Genomic DNA, 14,504 nt, shown 5'->3' with positions numbered 1-14,504 from the left:
TCGATTTTTAAGTCCTGGTATTTCGCGATTTTTTCATATTCCTTCTCGCCGACCCTGCTATCACCTGGTATTGCGATGTCTATGATTGTAACCTTATTTTTCTCAACCAGTGTGATGTCTGGTGTATTATGGTGTATTATTATTATTGTTATTATTATTATACAATTGTATCACAGCGGCCAGTTGTTTCGCTGGATTTGGCATTGATTACTAGTCGGGCCCCACCCAGGGGCCTAGGACATCGTAACGTATTTTCGTAATATACGTGCGGATCCAAGCAGTGCAGCTTTTTGCATTTGACTGATGGTGATTTTGTCAAGTTTTAACTGTTTTAAATGTAATTCCAGTGCTTTTGGAATAGCACCCAGTGCTGTTGTTGTTGTTGTTGTTGTTGTTGTTATTATTGTTATTGTTATTATTTTCATATGCAAATACAAGTAAAAACTAGGAAAAACTAGGAAAATTAGACTGCATGTCTATGTTTTTTGTTTACAGGTCTTGATATTGGTATTTATTCCAGTCTTTCCCAAGGTGGCATTTTCCAGATTTCCTGTCCAGCATGACCAGAGAAAAACCTGGGAGCTGCAGTCTTAATATATCCATGAGAGGTTGGGAAAGGCTCAAAGAGAAAATCTTGACTCTATTTTGTTATTGTTTTGTCTATAACCTCCTTCACTTCCATACTGTGCTATACCCAGTAAGTCATGCATGTGTTCACAATGTATAAAAAGACAATCCCTTCATGATGACTGCCGTTACTATGGCAACCCTTTTTTAGATAATGTTAGAATCCTGAATATTTCATGTATGTAAATAATAAAAACCCTATAAAAGACAACTTTCTCAGTCTATTCATTGGACTCTTCAGCAACCAGAGCAGCCAGTCGGGATCATTATTGCCAAGTTCACAGAACTTTTCTTCTAAGAAACACATCCGGCTTTAACTTGCCTGGCATGCACCTCTAAAGATCTCTCATATCTTTGAAAGCTTATCTCATACTGGAGAACTCCCCATTTATAAAGTCTCTTCCCTTCCCTTCTCTTCTCCTTTTTCCTCCTGTTGCTTTATTTCAGTCTTTTGCTAAAATTAAATATGTGTTTGGATGTTTTCTCTAAATTAAATATATCTCAGAAGTCATGGAACCAAAATAAAGCCCCCCAAAATCTTTCTTTCTTTCCCATAGCAGCATAGGTATGAACCACTGTGAGAAATAGGTCTCATTTCATTGCTTTCTGCATGTCCTCAGTTTTGTACAATTTCATTTTAGAATCTAGTGTCTTGCTGGACTATATGTTTACCACATTTGAGTTATAGGACAGCTTTCTCAAGAGAAAGATAAGACAGATTGCATTGTTCAATCCTCTAAAGAACAGACCTGAGGAATGGAATTGTTCAACACAGAAGTTTCGGTAACAAACAAATGAACCAACAGCAGATTGGAATTTCTGTGAATATTTTTCTACAAACAGTCATCATTCATTCCTGCTAGTTGTTTGAATTACAGTTTCTTTTTGCTTATTAATTGTGCAAATATGACAAGAGTCAACTATTTGGAACAAGCTTTTATCAATTTCTAACTGATCCCTTTCCTCATCCCCAGTCTCAGAAGAGACTCCGAAAAGTATTTGCTTGCTCTACTAGATTGTTTTTGTTTTTTTGGTTGTTGTTGTGTTTTTTTTGCCTAGGTGTTAAAAAATATGTAGCAGCACCTTCTACAAAAGGAAGTGAGAATCTTCATACTATAAATGCCAGAGAACAGATGCCAGAATACTCAATTAGCAATGCCATTGATGAAATGTAATCATACCATTAATAGTAATTGTGCAATTGTGCATTTGTAATATTTAAAGTGTGATAACAAAAGATTTATTGCTGCTAATTTTATGATGTACTTTTCTGGATGGATTATGGATAGCAATAGGAGTATGGCAATAGAATTGGTAATCATTTCACTTGATTTATTCCAAAATGAAAGGAAGTAATCAAGAGTCTCATCCTCTGATTTTGGGAAGTGAATCCCTTTTCTATTAGAAATCAAGGGTGTTTTTTTCTGTGTTCAATTCATGGCATTGCTATAGTAAAGTTCATTTCATAGGCAGGGATAAACACAATTGGCATGATGAGGAAACAGACAGAGTTGGCTTGATGTAGAAAACACTCCCTATACTGTATTTATTTATTTATTTATTTATTTACTGTGCTTCTAGACCGCCCCCTCTCCCAAAAGGGACTCGGGGCGGTGTACAGTCCATACAAGAAATACATCATAATATAATTAAATAACTGAACACTTAAAATTGTTAAATAGGTAGATAGGTAAATATGGAGGTTAAAAAGAAAGTTAAAAAGAACTGTACAGCGTAAAGTATATATAAATATAATTTTAAAAACCCCTAAAAATATCACATAAATTAAATTTAAAAGCAATTCCCCTAAAATAACCAGTTAAAAATATGTCTGCCAGGAGGTAACAGTTATAATTATGCCAGGCCTGCTAATCGGAACAGGTGAGTCTTCAATTTTTGTCGGAAGGAGCGGAAGTCAGTGGTGGTTCTAATGTTGGGGGGAGGTCATTCCAGAGGGTTGGGCCCATCACAGAGAAGGCCCTACTCCTTGGCGTCGCCTGTTGGCATTGCCTAGTGGACAGCACCAGGAGAAGCCCCTCCCTGTGAGAGCGAATTGGCCGCAGGGATGTGTGTGGGAGGATGCGATCCCGCAAGTAGCTAGGTCATGACAAATGAACCTAAGAAAAGCATCACTCAAGACAAATGCATGCATTTACCATCTGCTTAATCCATGTATCCATGACAAAATAAATTCTTCATCTTCCTATACAGAGTTAGCTTCAGATGGAGGGATGGGAGGGGGAGGAATACTTTACTATACTGCAGTTATTTTCTAGTTCAAAGTGAAATTTCAAAGAATAAAAGAACATCATAAAATCGCATAAGATTAGGCAGACCTGTGTGGCATAAATATGTTCCAAGTCTATAATAAGTAACATAAGGAATTATAGCATCCCACTTATCTACAAAATTGTATATTTCTGATTATCATTACCATTGTAGGTTAAAGCCTTAAAATTTGCAATGGGAACAGTATTTGCTAATTTCCCTCTAATTTAGGAATGTATGAACTTCTTAAACTGTAGCATTAATAAATAGCTTTACATTGTAATCATGCTTAGCCTGCAATAAGGAAATAGTGGATTTAAGTAAACTTTCAGGAGAAAATACCAAGGGTAAATAGTAAAAAGAATTATTCTCTTATAACAATGCAAATTAAATTCCTCTACTTAAGAATTTAACTTCCTACTGTGGTCTAGAGAATTTTATTTTCTATGTCTTCAATTTTCTTGAAAATACTATGGAATTATCTATTTACAACCCCATGGAGCAGAATGAATAGAAGAGACCAGATTCTACTTATTAACTGAAACTTAACTGATAGATATTACCAGGTCTTAAAAAGCCATGGAGATGAATGTTCATTTGACATCATCACCCTGGCACAGGTGTCCCCCTTGAAGCACCAAGAAGGCCAAAAGATGATGGAGCCATTTTTTAAATTGAAAATCTGGAGCAGTGATGGCTAACCTTTTTGTCATCGTGTGCCAAAATCGTGTGTGCCCATACCCATAATGCAGTGTGACATGACGCACCCACCCCTGCACGTGCATGTGTGACCCCCTGTGCTCCCCCTCCCACATGCCTGTACACCCCCCCAGGCCCCATTTTGTGCCTAGTAGGCCTCCCTGCAGCCTCCTGGGACCAAAAACAGGCCGCAGGGGGTTGCTGCACTCCCCCACATGCACCCCCCATGCGTGCACATGCATCTCCCACATCTGCCCTGCCCCCTGCACATGTGCAGCAGAGACCTGAAAATCAACTAGCCAGCGGGAGGTGCACGCACATGCACCCTGGAGTTGAGCTCTGAGAGGGCTCTGTGTGCCACCTGTGGTATGCGTGCTATAGGTTTACCATCATGGATCTAGAGTGTTATGTGGAAATTGTGACTTAAAGCTTATAGTATCTACTGATTCTCTTAAAACATCTGAAACTCCATCAAATTTAATTCCTTCCACTCATTGCCTCTTTTGTATATAAAAAAGTGATTCCTTACAATAACTGTCCTAAGGTTAAACTAATAAGGCGGGTTTAAAGGTACAAAAGGATTCTCTAATGTTAATTTTAGATGAACTAGAAAAAGGGATTTCAGCTGGCCTTACTATACAATCCCATTATTTTAAATGTTTAATTTTTATAGTTAATTGAAATAAAATTAATAATGGACCTTTCCCCTGTTCATAAATAAGAGGTAGCATTCTTTTATTAAGTTGAGTTTCCCAGTGAGGGCTTAGAGGGATTTATCCCTTTTTTGCCAAGTCTGACCCTGGGGGGACTATCCAAAGTGCCAATTTTGTTTAAAGGAAGCAAGAGGAGCTGGACAAAGTCCAGCAGAGCCTTTGAAATAAATGAGGTCCTGAATTTAATTTAATTTAATTGAGGAGGAGGAGCTTCCGGTGATGGCGGTCGCCTCCTGAGCTCCGGAGAACGCCGCGGAGCTCCCCCGATGGATTAGGGCTGCTACCGGGCCTCATGCCATCGGAGGCCCGAGGGTTTGATAGCCTGCCCACCCTGGCTTGTTTCGAGCCCATTTTGGGCTGCCAGGGTGGTCGGAGGAGTCCGGAGTCTGGCGGAGAGCGCGGAGAGCGCTGAAATAGAAATAGAAGGAAGGCTGTTTGGAGCGAGGAGAAGGCGGGGCTGCAATGGTGGCTACAGCGATAACAGCAACACGGAGCGGAACAGCAGCACGGAGCGGAACGCAGCAAGTGCAAGGTGAAAGATACTGGCATGAACAGCGCTGGGGAGAATAACAACAAAATAACAACAAAATAACAACAACCAAAAAAGGACAGATGGGTGTGAGGTTTGAGGCGCAAGAGACTTGCAAGAGATTTGCATTACTGCTGGCAACTAACCTAAGACCGGGGGGGAGAATAAGGAGAACAAGATATGGCTAGGACTTGGTGAGTTAGCCGGGAGAGACCAATTAGAGGTGGCTATGGCGGCGGGTGAGGGAAAGGAAGGTCGCCATTGCCTGGACTTCTGCTGTTTTTTCCATCATACCCTGGCTGCTCCCAACGCCCCTATGCCCCCCCCAGGCCCTGTCAACGACAGCAGGGGACACCAAACTCTAACTGTAAGTCTCTGTGGACCTCTAGGAAGGAACCACCCTGAACCAGCGCGAATAACCTCCCACTTTTGGGTCACCCTGCCATGGAACATTGAACATCTTGAACAATCTCTTACCTTGTGGTCACCTTCGTCGTTTTATCATTCCCACCCCCTTCTTCTCTATCTAAATATTTTAACATCTCCTTCCTCTCTCTAAGACCCCGATTCATTAGCCATCAACTTTTATGAACTTTTATCAACTTTCTATCAACCTTTATTAGCACCCTGATTCCATTGGACTTTTAACGAACTATTTATTCGAGGCTGGACCTGCTCCGCCTGCGGGAGGCCCCTCTCTCGCAGGTATGGCCCTTGGCTCTCTCAAGGGCCTGCCTTGATGACGGGTTTGTGAACCCCAAGAGGTGGAAGAAACGGAGGCTGAGGGGCTTTTTATCCAGAAGTTTTTTATTGTTATTAAGGGTTTCCAGGGAGGGGGGGTGTGATAACCAGGCCGGGAGAGGCGCCAGTGCCAGTGCCAGATGGACAGGTGAGTCCGGGAAGGAAGTGAGCGGAGCGGGGGGGAGAGGGAACAAGTGATTCCAATAGAGGGTTGTTCGATTACAACGGTCGCGGGGAGGGGGGGATGCGAGGACAAGAGAAGATCACAAGGTCGGTTGGGAGACCGTGGTTGTTGGCTATGCCCGGTCGTTTGCACCAACCCCCGCAACCTAGGTGGCCAGGAACTACAGAGCCCGGGCCTACGGCTGATGCTTTGCAATGCAAGGTCCGTAACCAACAAGGCCCCCCTCATTAATGAGTTGATCTCTGAGGAGGAGCTAGACCTTGCAGGGATAACGGAAACCTGGTTGGGCCACGAGGGTGGTTTACCCCTCGTGGAAATGTGCCCACCAGGTTTCCATGCATTCCATCAGCCTCGGGCCCTGGGTAAGGGTGGTGGGGTGGCGGTAGTTATACCGGAAGGTCTAGAGCCGAGGGAGTTCACTGTTCCTCAGATATCCGGGTGTGAGTCCCTTGGTGTGAAATGGGGCCCACGGAGGCAGTTGGGTTTGCTGATTGTATACTTGGCTCCTCGCTATACATCAGCAGCCCTGCCCGAGCTCCTCGAGCTGATCTCGGAGACGGCGGTTGAGATCCCCAGGCTTATGGTTATGGGGGATTTCAACCTGCCGTCGACGGGAGCAGCGTCTGAGGTAGCTCGGGAGTTCATGGCTTCCATGACAGCCATGGGCCTGACCCAGTTAATTCAGGGCCCCACACACGAAGGAGGCCACACATTGGACCTTGTTTTTGTATCTGAGCAGTGGACGAGTGATCTGGGTAGAGGGGATTTTAATGTTACACCCCTGTCATGGTCAGATCACTCATGTCTCCAGCTTGACTTCCCTGGCGCTACCCCCCACCGCGAGGAGGCGGGACCAGACAGTCCACGCTGGTACCGCCCCAAGGGCCTGATGGAGCCGGATAGGTTCCAGACGGAGCTTGGGCCATTACCTGTAGCCCTGACCCGCGCTCGGTCGGAGGACCTAGCGGCCGCCTGGAATAGGGCAGCGGCTGGGGCCTTGGACCGGGTTGTGCCTTTGCGACCTCTCCTGCGGCAGCGACCCACCCGGGCTCCTTGGTATACCAAGGAGCTGAGGGTGATGAAGCGCCACAGGAGACGTCTAGAGAGCAGGTGGAGGTCCTCACGCTCCGAATCTGATCGAACACAGGTAAGATCCTACTTGCGGACCTACCTGGTGGCATTAAGGGCAGCCAAACGTAGATATTGCGCCACCCTTATTGCGTCCGCGGATAACCACCCTGCCGCCCTGTTTAGGGTGACCCGCTCCCTCTTGTCACAGAGGACGCGGGGGGCACCCTTACAGGGCAGAGCAGAGGAATTTGGGGAATATCTGCAGGACAAAGTCGCTCAGATCCGGAGCGGATGGGCCCCACTCAGTGGACCAGACGGGCCGCCAACAGCGAGTCTTGTGAGACCATCCTGGGAGGAGTTTGATTCGGTTGCCCCCGAGGATTTAGATAGGTTGCGTGGACGGCTGCGACCCACCACATGTTTAATGGGCCCGTGTCCCTCCTGGTTGGTACTGGCATCTTGGGAGGTGACACGAGGCTGGCTTCTGGGCCTGGTGAATGCCTCATTGGGTGAGGGATCCTTACCAACCGCCTTGAAAGAGGCGGTGGTGAGGCCCTTACTTAAGAGGCCCTCACTCGACCCAATGGAGCTAGCTAACTATCGTCCAGTCTCCAACCTTCCGTTTCTAGCGAAGGTTGTTGAGAATGTGGTGGCCCAGCAGTTTCCATGACACCTTGACGAATCCGAGTATCTAGACTCACGCCAGTCCGGCTTCCGACCTGGGCACAGCACAGAGACAGCCTTGGTCGCGTTGGTTGATGATCTCTGGAGGGCCAGAGATAGAGGTTGTTCCTCTATCCTGGTCCTATTAGACCTCTCGGCGGCTTTTGATACCATCGACCATGGTATCCTATTGCGCCGGTTGGAGGGGATAGGAGTCGGAGGTACCGTTTTGCGGTGGTTCGGCTCCTACCTCTCCGACCGGAGGCAATGTGTGTTGACAGGGGGACAGAGGTCGACCCCGAGGCCACTCACTTGTGGGGTGCCACAGGGGTCGGTCCTCTCGCCTCTCCTGTTCAACACATATGTGAAGCCGCTGGGTGAGATCATCCGTGGTTTTGGGGTTGAGTATTATCTCTACGCTGATGATACTCAGCTGTATATTTCAACTCCAAACCACCCCAACGAGGCTGTCGAAGTGATGTCCCGGTGTTTGGAGGCCGTCGGGGTCTGGATGGGGGACAACAGACTTAAACTCAACCCCTCCAAGACTGAGTGGCTGTGGCTACCGGCACCTCGGTTCAGCCAGCTGATCCCATCGCTGGCCATAGGGGGTGAGCAATTGCCCCCTGTGGATCGGGCGCGCAATTTGGGCGTCCTCCTTGATGCCCGGCTGTCAATGGATGACCATGTGGCAGCCGTGGCAAGGGGGGCGTTCCACCAGGTTCGCCTGGTGCGCCAATTGCGCCCACTACTGGACCGGGATGCCCTACGCACGGTCACTCATGCGCTGGTGACGTCCCGCCTGGATTACTGCAACGCTCTCTACATGGGGCTGCCCTTGGGACGTGCCCGGAGACTGCAGTTAGTTCAGAATGCAGCCGCGCGGGCTGTGATGGGGAGTACGAGGTACTCCCACGTAACACCTCTCCTGCACGAGCTGCATTGGCTACCTGTGGTTTTCCGGGTGCGTTTCAAGGTGCTGATTACCATCTTTAAAGCGCTCCATGGCACGGGACCTAGTTACTTGCGGGATCGCATCCTCCCACATACATCCCTGCGGCCAATACGCTCACACAGGGAGGGACTTCTCCTGGTGCCATCCACTGGACAATGCCGGCGGGTGACACCGAGGAGTAGGGCCTTCTCTGTGATGGGCCCAACCCTCTGGAATGACCTCCCCCCCGACATTAGAACCACTTCTGACCTCCGCTCCTTCCGGCAAAAACTGAAGACTCACCTGTTCCGATTAGCAGGCCTGGCATAATTCAACTGTCCCTCCTGGCAAACGTATTATATCTGGTTATTTTAGGGGTTTTTTAATTCACTGTATTTGTTTTTAAGGGTTTGAATTTATTTTATATCTGCTTTGTACAGTTCTTTTAACGGCATTTTAACCTCCTCCATGTCAACTGTCAACTGTACATATTTAATTTTATTGTATCTTGTTATATTTTGTATGAACTGTACACCGCCCCGAGTCCCTTTCGGGAGAGGGGGCGGTCTAGAAGCATTAAATTAAATTAAAAATTAAATTAAATTAAATTAATTCTATCTCCAGTTAGGTTTTATATTTTTTGTTCTCAACACACACACCCAAAAAAAAGCTTGGTGTAGATTTTGAAGTGACAGAAGTTCTAAACTCCTAAAGTACAAAATTATTATAGATCTTTCTGCATATAGTGATTTATCTATAATCAATTAATGAAATATTTTTTAAAAAACAATTCTTATGATACCCGTAAATCCCCTGTTTATTCACCTGATTTTGTATGTTTTTTTTTTGTTGCTCTTTCTCCTACTCTGTAATTTATGCCATAGTTTTCAACAACCGAGCTGTATCAGCTGCCTCATTGATTTTAGGGTGGCACACTCTTTCCTTCCAGTACAATATTTTAACCACTTTCAGTGTTTGGATTAAAGAATCTGTTCATTTGGATATGTCTTAGTTTTCCTATTTTCCAGTCTTAAATTTGCTTTATCCCATTTTAATAACACTCCCCTAAGTCACTGCTGAATCAATTCTTATCCCCAGGTTGTGCGCAATGTGTGCTCTTACGCAATTAGTGTAGACACTACTTTGAAGGAGGGAAGCAACCACTGACGGTTTGGTTTCCTTCCACTGAGACTGCATTTACTTTATCCCTGCCACTTCAAGGCTAGCTGTGATAACCTCCAGCACATGCACACTATTATTTTCCACTCCACAGGTTCCAATAATAGGATTTTCAGTGTGCCGACTAATGTTCCTTTGCTTTGTGGGAGAAAATCCTTTTGACTCTCCACTCTGGTGGAATGATCCTCAGCATCCATCTCTCTTTAAGCTGCACATATGGCCATTTTCCTGTTCTCTTTCTCACCTACAAGTCTTGGAAAAACTTTGCTGCTTACACAAATAAGAAGTTTACAAAAGTTACTCCATTTGCTGTACTTTACTACAAATTGCTTTAATCTGACACCTGTTTTCCCTTCTGGTTAGAATAGCCAAATGACAATCCTATCAGCAGTTTTGAAACTCAGCAGGAGATGCAGAGAAACCAAGGTCCTTTCCATTGACCTCCAGTCACAACTGCCACTGACTCTAAAATCAGGCAGGCAGCAATTCTGCAAAAGAGGGGGAGACAGTAAGATTTCCTCCAATAATCTAGATGGACGTATGCCTGTTTTAGTCCTCTATTAACTTGGGACCTCCTGGGTTCAGGACCTCATTTATTTCAAAGGCTCTGCTGGACTTTGTCCAGCTCCTCTTGCTTCCTTTAAACAAAATTGGCACTTTGGATAGTCCCCCCAGGGTCAGACTTGGCAAAAAAGGGATAAATCCCTCTAAGCCCTCACTGGGAAACTCAACTTAATAAAAGAATGCTACCTCTTATTTATGAACAGGGGAAAGGTCCATTATTAATTTTATTTCAATTAACTATAAAAATTAAACATTTAAAATAATGGGATTGTATAGTAAGGCCAGCTGAAATCCCTTTTTCTAATTCATCTAAAATTAACGTTAGAGAATCCTTTTGTACCTTTAAACCCGCCTTATTAGTTTAACCTTAGGACAGTTATTGTAAGGAATCACTTTTTTATATACAAAAGAGGCAATGAGTGGAAGGAATTATATTTGATCCTAGTGCTGCTATTTAGGCTGATTGGCCATTTGGGAGAGGCATATGCTAAACCCTTACACTTCCAAACTATATTGTGCTCCTGCTTCAGATTCTTTTTTTATCTTCTCTCGTGCAGTCATTTAATCCTCATTGATCCTCATAGCTTTACTTTTTAAAAATTTCTCCCTTCTGTCTCTTGATAACTTGGAGTGCCTTGTCCTGCTGTTCTTTTCCCTCTGACTGATCTGATGAGCCTGTCTCATGGCCTTTTTTTGCCTGCTCCCCACTGGATCTCTGTCTTTGGATCTCATTTCTTTTCTCCAAATTTCCAGGTAGATTCCAGGTACTTGGAATATTTCTTTCAATCTTCTAGACCAGGGGTCTCCAACCTTGGCACCAACCAGGGGTCTCCAACCTTGGCACCAACCAGGGGTCTCCAACCTTGGCACCAACCAGGGGTCTCCAACCTTAAAATTTGTGGACTTCAGTGCCCGGAATTCCTCAGCCAGCTTTGCTTTGTTGGCTGAGGAATTCTGGGAGTTGAAGTCCACAAGTCTTAGAGTTGCCAAGGTTGGAGACCCCTGTTCTAGACAAGACAAGGGAGGACAGACAGGAAACTCTTCTACATCTCTCCAGTTTAATTTTCCCTATTTTCTTTGATATCTTGATGGTTCATTATCCTGTAGGATACCTCCTTCTCTCCTGATAATTTTTCATAATACATTTTTTTACCCAATGTTCTTTATCACAAGCTCTTCTTGTACCAAAGGTTGCATGTATTTTCATAGCATTGTTTCTTTTTTTTTCTACTAAAAAAAGGTTGGAATAGAAACAAAGAAACCCTATAGTAATTACATAAGACAATTATTCTAGGCCAGTTTTTTTAAAGAGCTGTGTGATTCAAAATCCCTGTCAGTGTACAAACAATAATCCAGCTGCAACTATTCTGATTTGCCATAGTCCTAACTTTTAATTTCTTTGTTCCGATATTCTTTCCTTTGCTTAGACTTTGAAATATCCATGTGTTAACTCATAAAACTTGAAAAATGTAAGTTATTCCATGAATAATCTCCATCTGGCAGATATTGAGAAAATGAGGATTGAACTGGCTATATTTTTTTTATTCTTAGAAATTAACATCTGTCAGCAATTTAAGACTGGGCCTTCTTTGTACCTGCCTACATCCTGGAAGACAAGCCCTATTGAGCTAAGAAGATTGACATCACTGGTGGGCTTTTTAAAAAAAACTATTTTATTATTTTTATTTTAAATATATATGTTACTTCAGTTATTTTAGGTCAGGTTATCCACTCGACTTTGGGGATTGCAAATTACCTATCAACAAGAAATTGGTCAAATAGGCATGTCAAATAATATAAGAATAATAATACCCATAAAAAGTGCTGTTCTCCTAATGAAGTAAAACAATAAAAACAGGAATATTCAGCTGGAGGGAACAACTTGGTTTCATTTCATTTCATTTATTTATTTGCTTGTTATATTGCAATACAAAAATAAACTTGTGTGCCTTATTTTTCAGAACACACATATCAACTGACCAACTAGTTTTCTCAGATTTCATTATTCATGTCAACATAATTCAACTCGGCGCCATATCACATAGAGCTGGACATGCAGGTCATAGGAGCTTTGAAGCAAAGCCACTTTGCTTGGTACTTTTCCCAAATGGCACATCTCTGACGTGCAAATGTTATTTGACATTCCTGCAAGGTCAAGTTGGATCAGTATTTTTGTTCCCATCACTCTGACTTTGGCCAGAAATATCTCACTGTCGTATCTCTGTACCTGGCTGTTGACAATGTCTGAAGCTCTCAGAGCTCATCAGCTGTCATTGTAATGTTGGATTGCGCTTTCAGAAATCTGGCTGGAGAGAAAACAGAATAAACAGAAACATTTGCTCTGTGATAGGTGCCTAGCAGAAGAAGACTCCCTCTGGGGTTATTACACCGGCATCGTGTAGCTTTTGATGGCAGCCCTGATTATATGCCTCCTTTCCCTCCTATGCTTTTCCCAGGCCACATTCCATGGCACATGAAAGTTCCAAAGGAAGCCAAAGACTTCTTCCCTAGATGCAAGAGGTGATCTCAGTATCGTGTTTTGAAATGGCTTTGCTCCCAGTGAAAGCCAGCTTGATGTTTTCTGACAGTTATGACAAGCCTCAAATGAGACAATTAATATTTCACAGCTGCCAGATTTAGATGGCGACACAAAAGGGGGAAGAAAAAAAGTGTTTGGAGATGAAAATTTGCTTTAAAATTTACAAACAAAAGCCACCAGTGCCTTTAAGCATTAATGAGCAGGTAATCTGAACAATTGTTGTAAAAGGGCTACTATTTGCCTCAAAATGGCGTTTACTTATTGTCAGTGGTGGGATTCAAATAATTTAACAACCAGTTCTCTGCCCTAATGTCCATCTGGGTAGGCGGAGCTCGGTGGTCATGTGACTGGGTGGGTGTGCCCAACTCAACATTACTCACGGGCGCTTCACCTTAGCTGTTACAATGTAATAAGGGTTAACCAGAGAGGCAGTTTCTGTAAGCAGGGCAATAAAGATTAGGCTAGAAACAACAACAGAATGTTTTCTTCCTGCCTTCCTTGCAGGATTAGCCCTGTAAAATGGGGAAAAAAACAAAATGAGATTTCTTCCAACAACTGGTTCTCCGAACTGCTTAGAAAGTTAACAACCGGTTCCCCTGAATAGGTGCGAACTGGCTGAATCCCACCACTGCTTATTGTCATATTATACTTTTTCTTTACATTAAAAATAGTACCAAGTTACATACATAACCAATTTTGCCTAAAACATACAGGAATAAGCCTAACTTTGCTCCATGTTATCCTTAGCACTTTTTCCAACATATTCCAATGTAAATTGTGCCACTTATTTTTAATATTACTTCCTATGTCAATTTTGCAAGGTGTGTTTGTGTTGCTTTCTAGAAGGGTGTTAACAATTCAGTTCTATTCTTGTCTTACTCAGAAGTAAGTTTCATTATGCTTGAAGAGGGAGTTTGCATAGAATATGTATAAACTTATTTTCACAATAGATAAGGAGCCATAGGCAAAAACTCTTATTTACATTCATGAAATTTCTTCAGCTACAAACTGAAAAATCACAATAGACATTGATTGAAATAGGAAATGTTTTGTTTTTTCCCTAGATGCCAAATGCAAGTCAATTTGTCAGCGGCCATGACATTGAAAGAGACAGATTAATTTATGTTTATTTATCGGATGAAGAGACTGCAAACATGACATCATGGAACACTGCATCAAGAAAGGACAGGAATGATAAATATCAAAAATGAGAAAGTTTCACAGAATTGAATTGATATGTGGAAGGGGGGAAGCAGTAAAACTGGGCAACTGAATAAACAAAAAAAAAAGATATGAGATGAAAAAATATACCAATTTTGTCCCTGCGGTAATCATATTTTTGTGAGCATCAGAAATAAATGATGCATTCTGAACAGCCTTCTTAATCCAGGATAGTTTTATTACATGATAGATTGGGGAATCTTGTTATGATCATGTACAACTATGATTTTTACATTTTAATTAATAAATTCAGTTTATAGAGTTCATTTCAATGTGGTCCCTAGCATTCTGTTGAAGCATTTTTTTCCCGTGTTGTAATTTAACATGCTTAATACATAGAATTGTCAAGAAAAATAATTTAGTCTCATATCATATTTACAAGGTTTTTACATTGCTCCAATAAAGCAGATTGTTTGCACATTATCCAGCATATCAAAATGGCGACTATGTGTCTCAGGATAATTCATGGTTTAATCCTGGTTGACTACAGGACAAAAGGAATGCACAACATTCCTTTTTCATAACTGTGCAGGAAAAAAACGATGAATGGAGACTCAACCAATCAAATAAAT

At 43.0% G+C, this 14,504-nt stretch overlaps 1 long non-coding RNA gene across 1 annotated transcript in view; it reads left to right on the top strand.

The window, feature by feature from the left end:
- Positions 1–14,106, top strand: part of LOC309390057 — a 37,669-nt gene extending 23,563 nt beyond the window's left edge. The window contains exons 5-7 of the long non-coding RNA XR_014175060.1: positions 496–697; positions 11,724–11,821; positions 13,776–14,106. This is a non-coding gene — a long non-coding RNA (uncharacterized lncRNA). The remainder of the gene's footprint in view (positions 1–495; positions 698–11,723; positions 11,822–13,775) is intronic.
- The last annotated feature ends 398 nt before the right edge of the window (positions 14,107–14,504 follow it).

Source organism: Natrix helvetica (assembly GCF_964273705.1).
Source record: "Natrix helvetica genome assembly, chromosome: 3".
Lineage (NCBI taxonomy): Eukaryota > Metazoa > Chordata > Lepidosauria > Squamata > Natricidae > Natrix > Natrix helvetica.
Note: the sequence above shows the minus strand (reverse complement) of the source record. Positions and strands in the feature narration are given on the sequence as shown.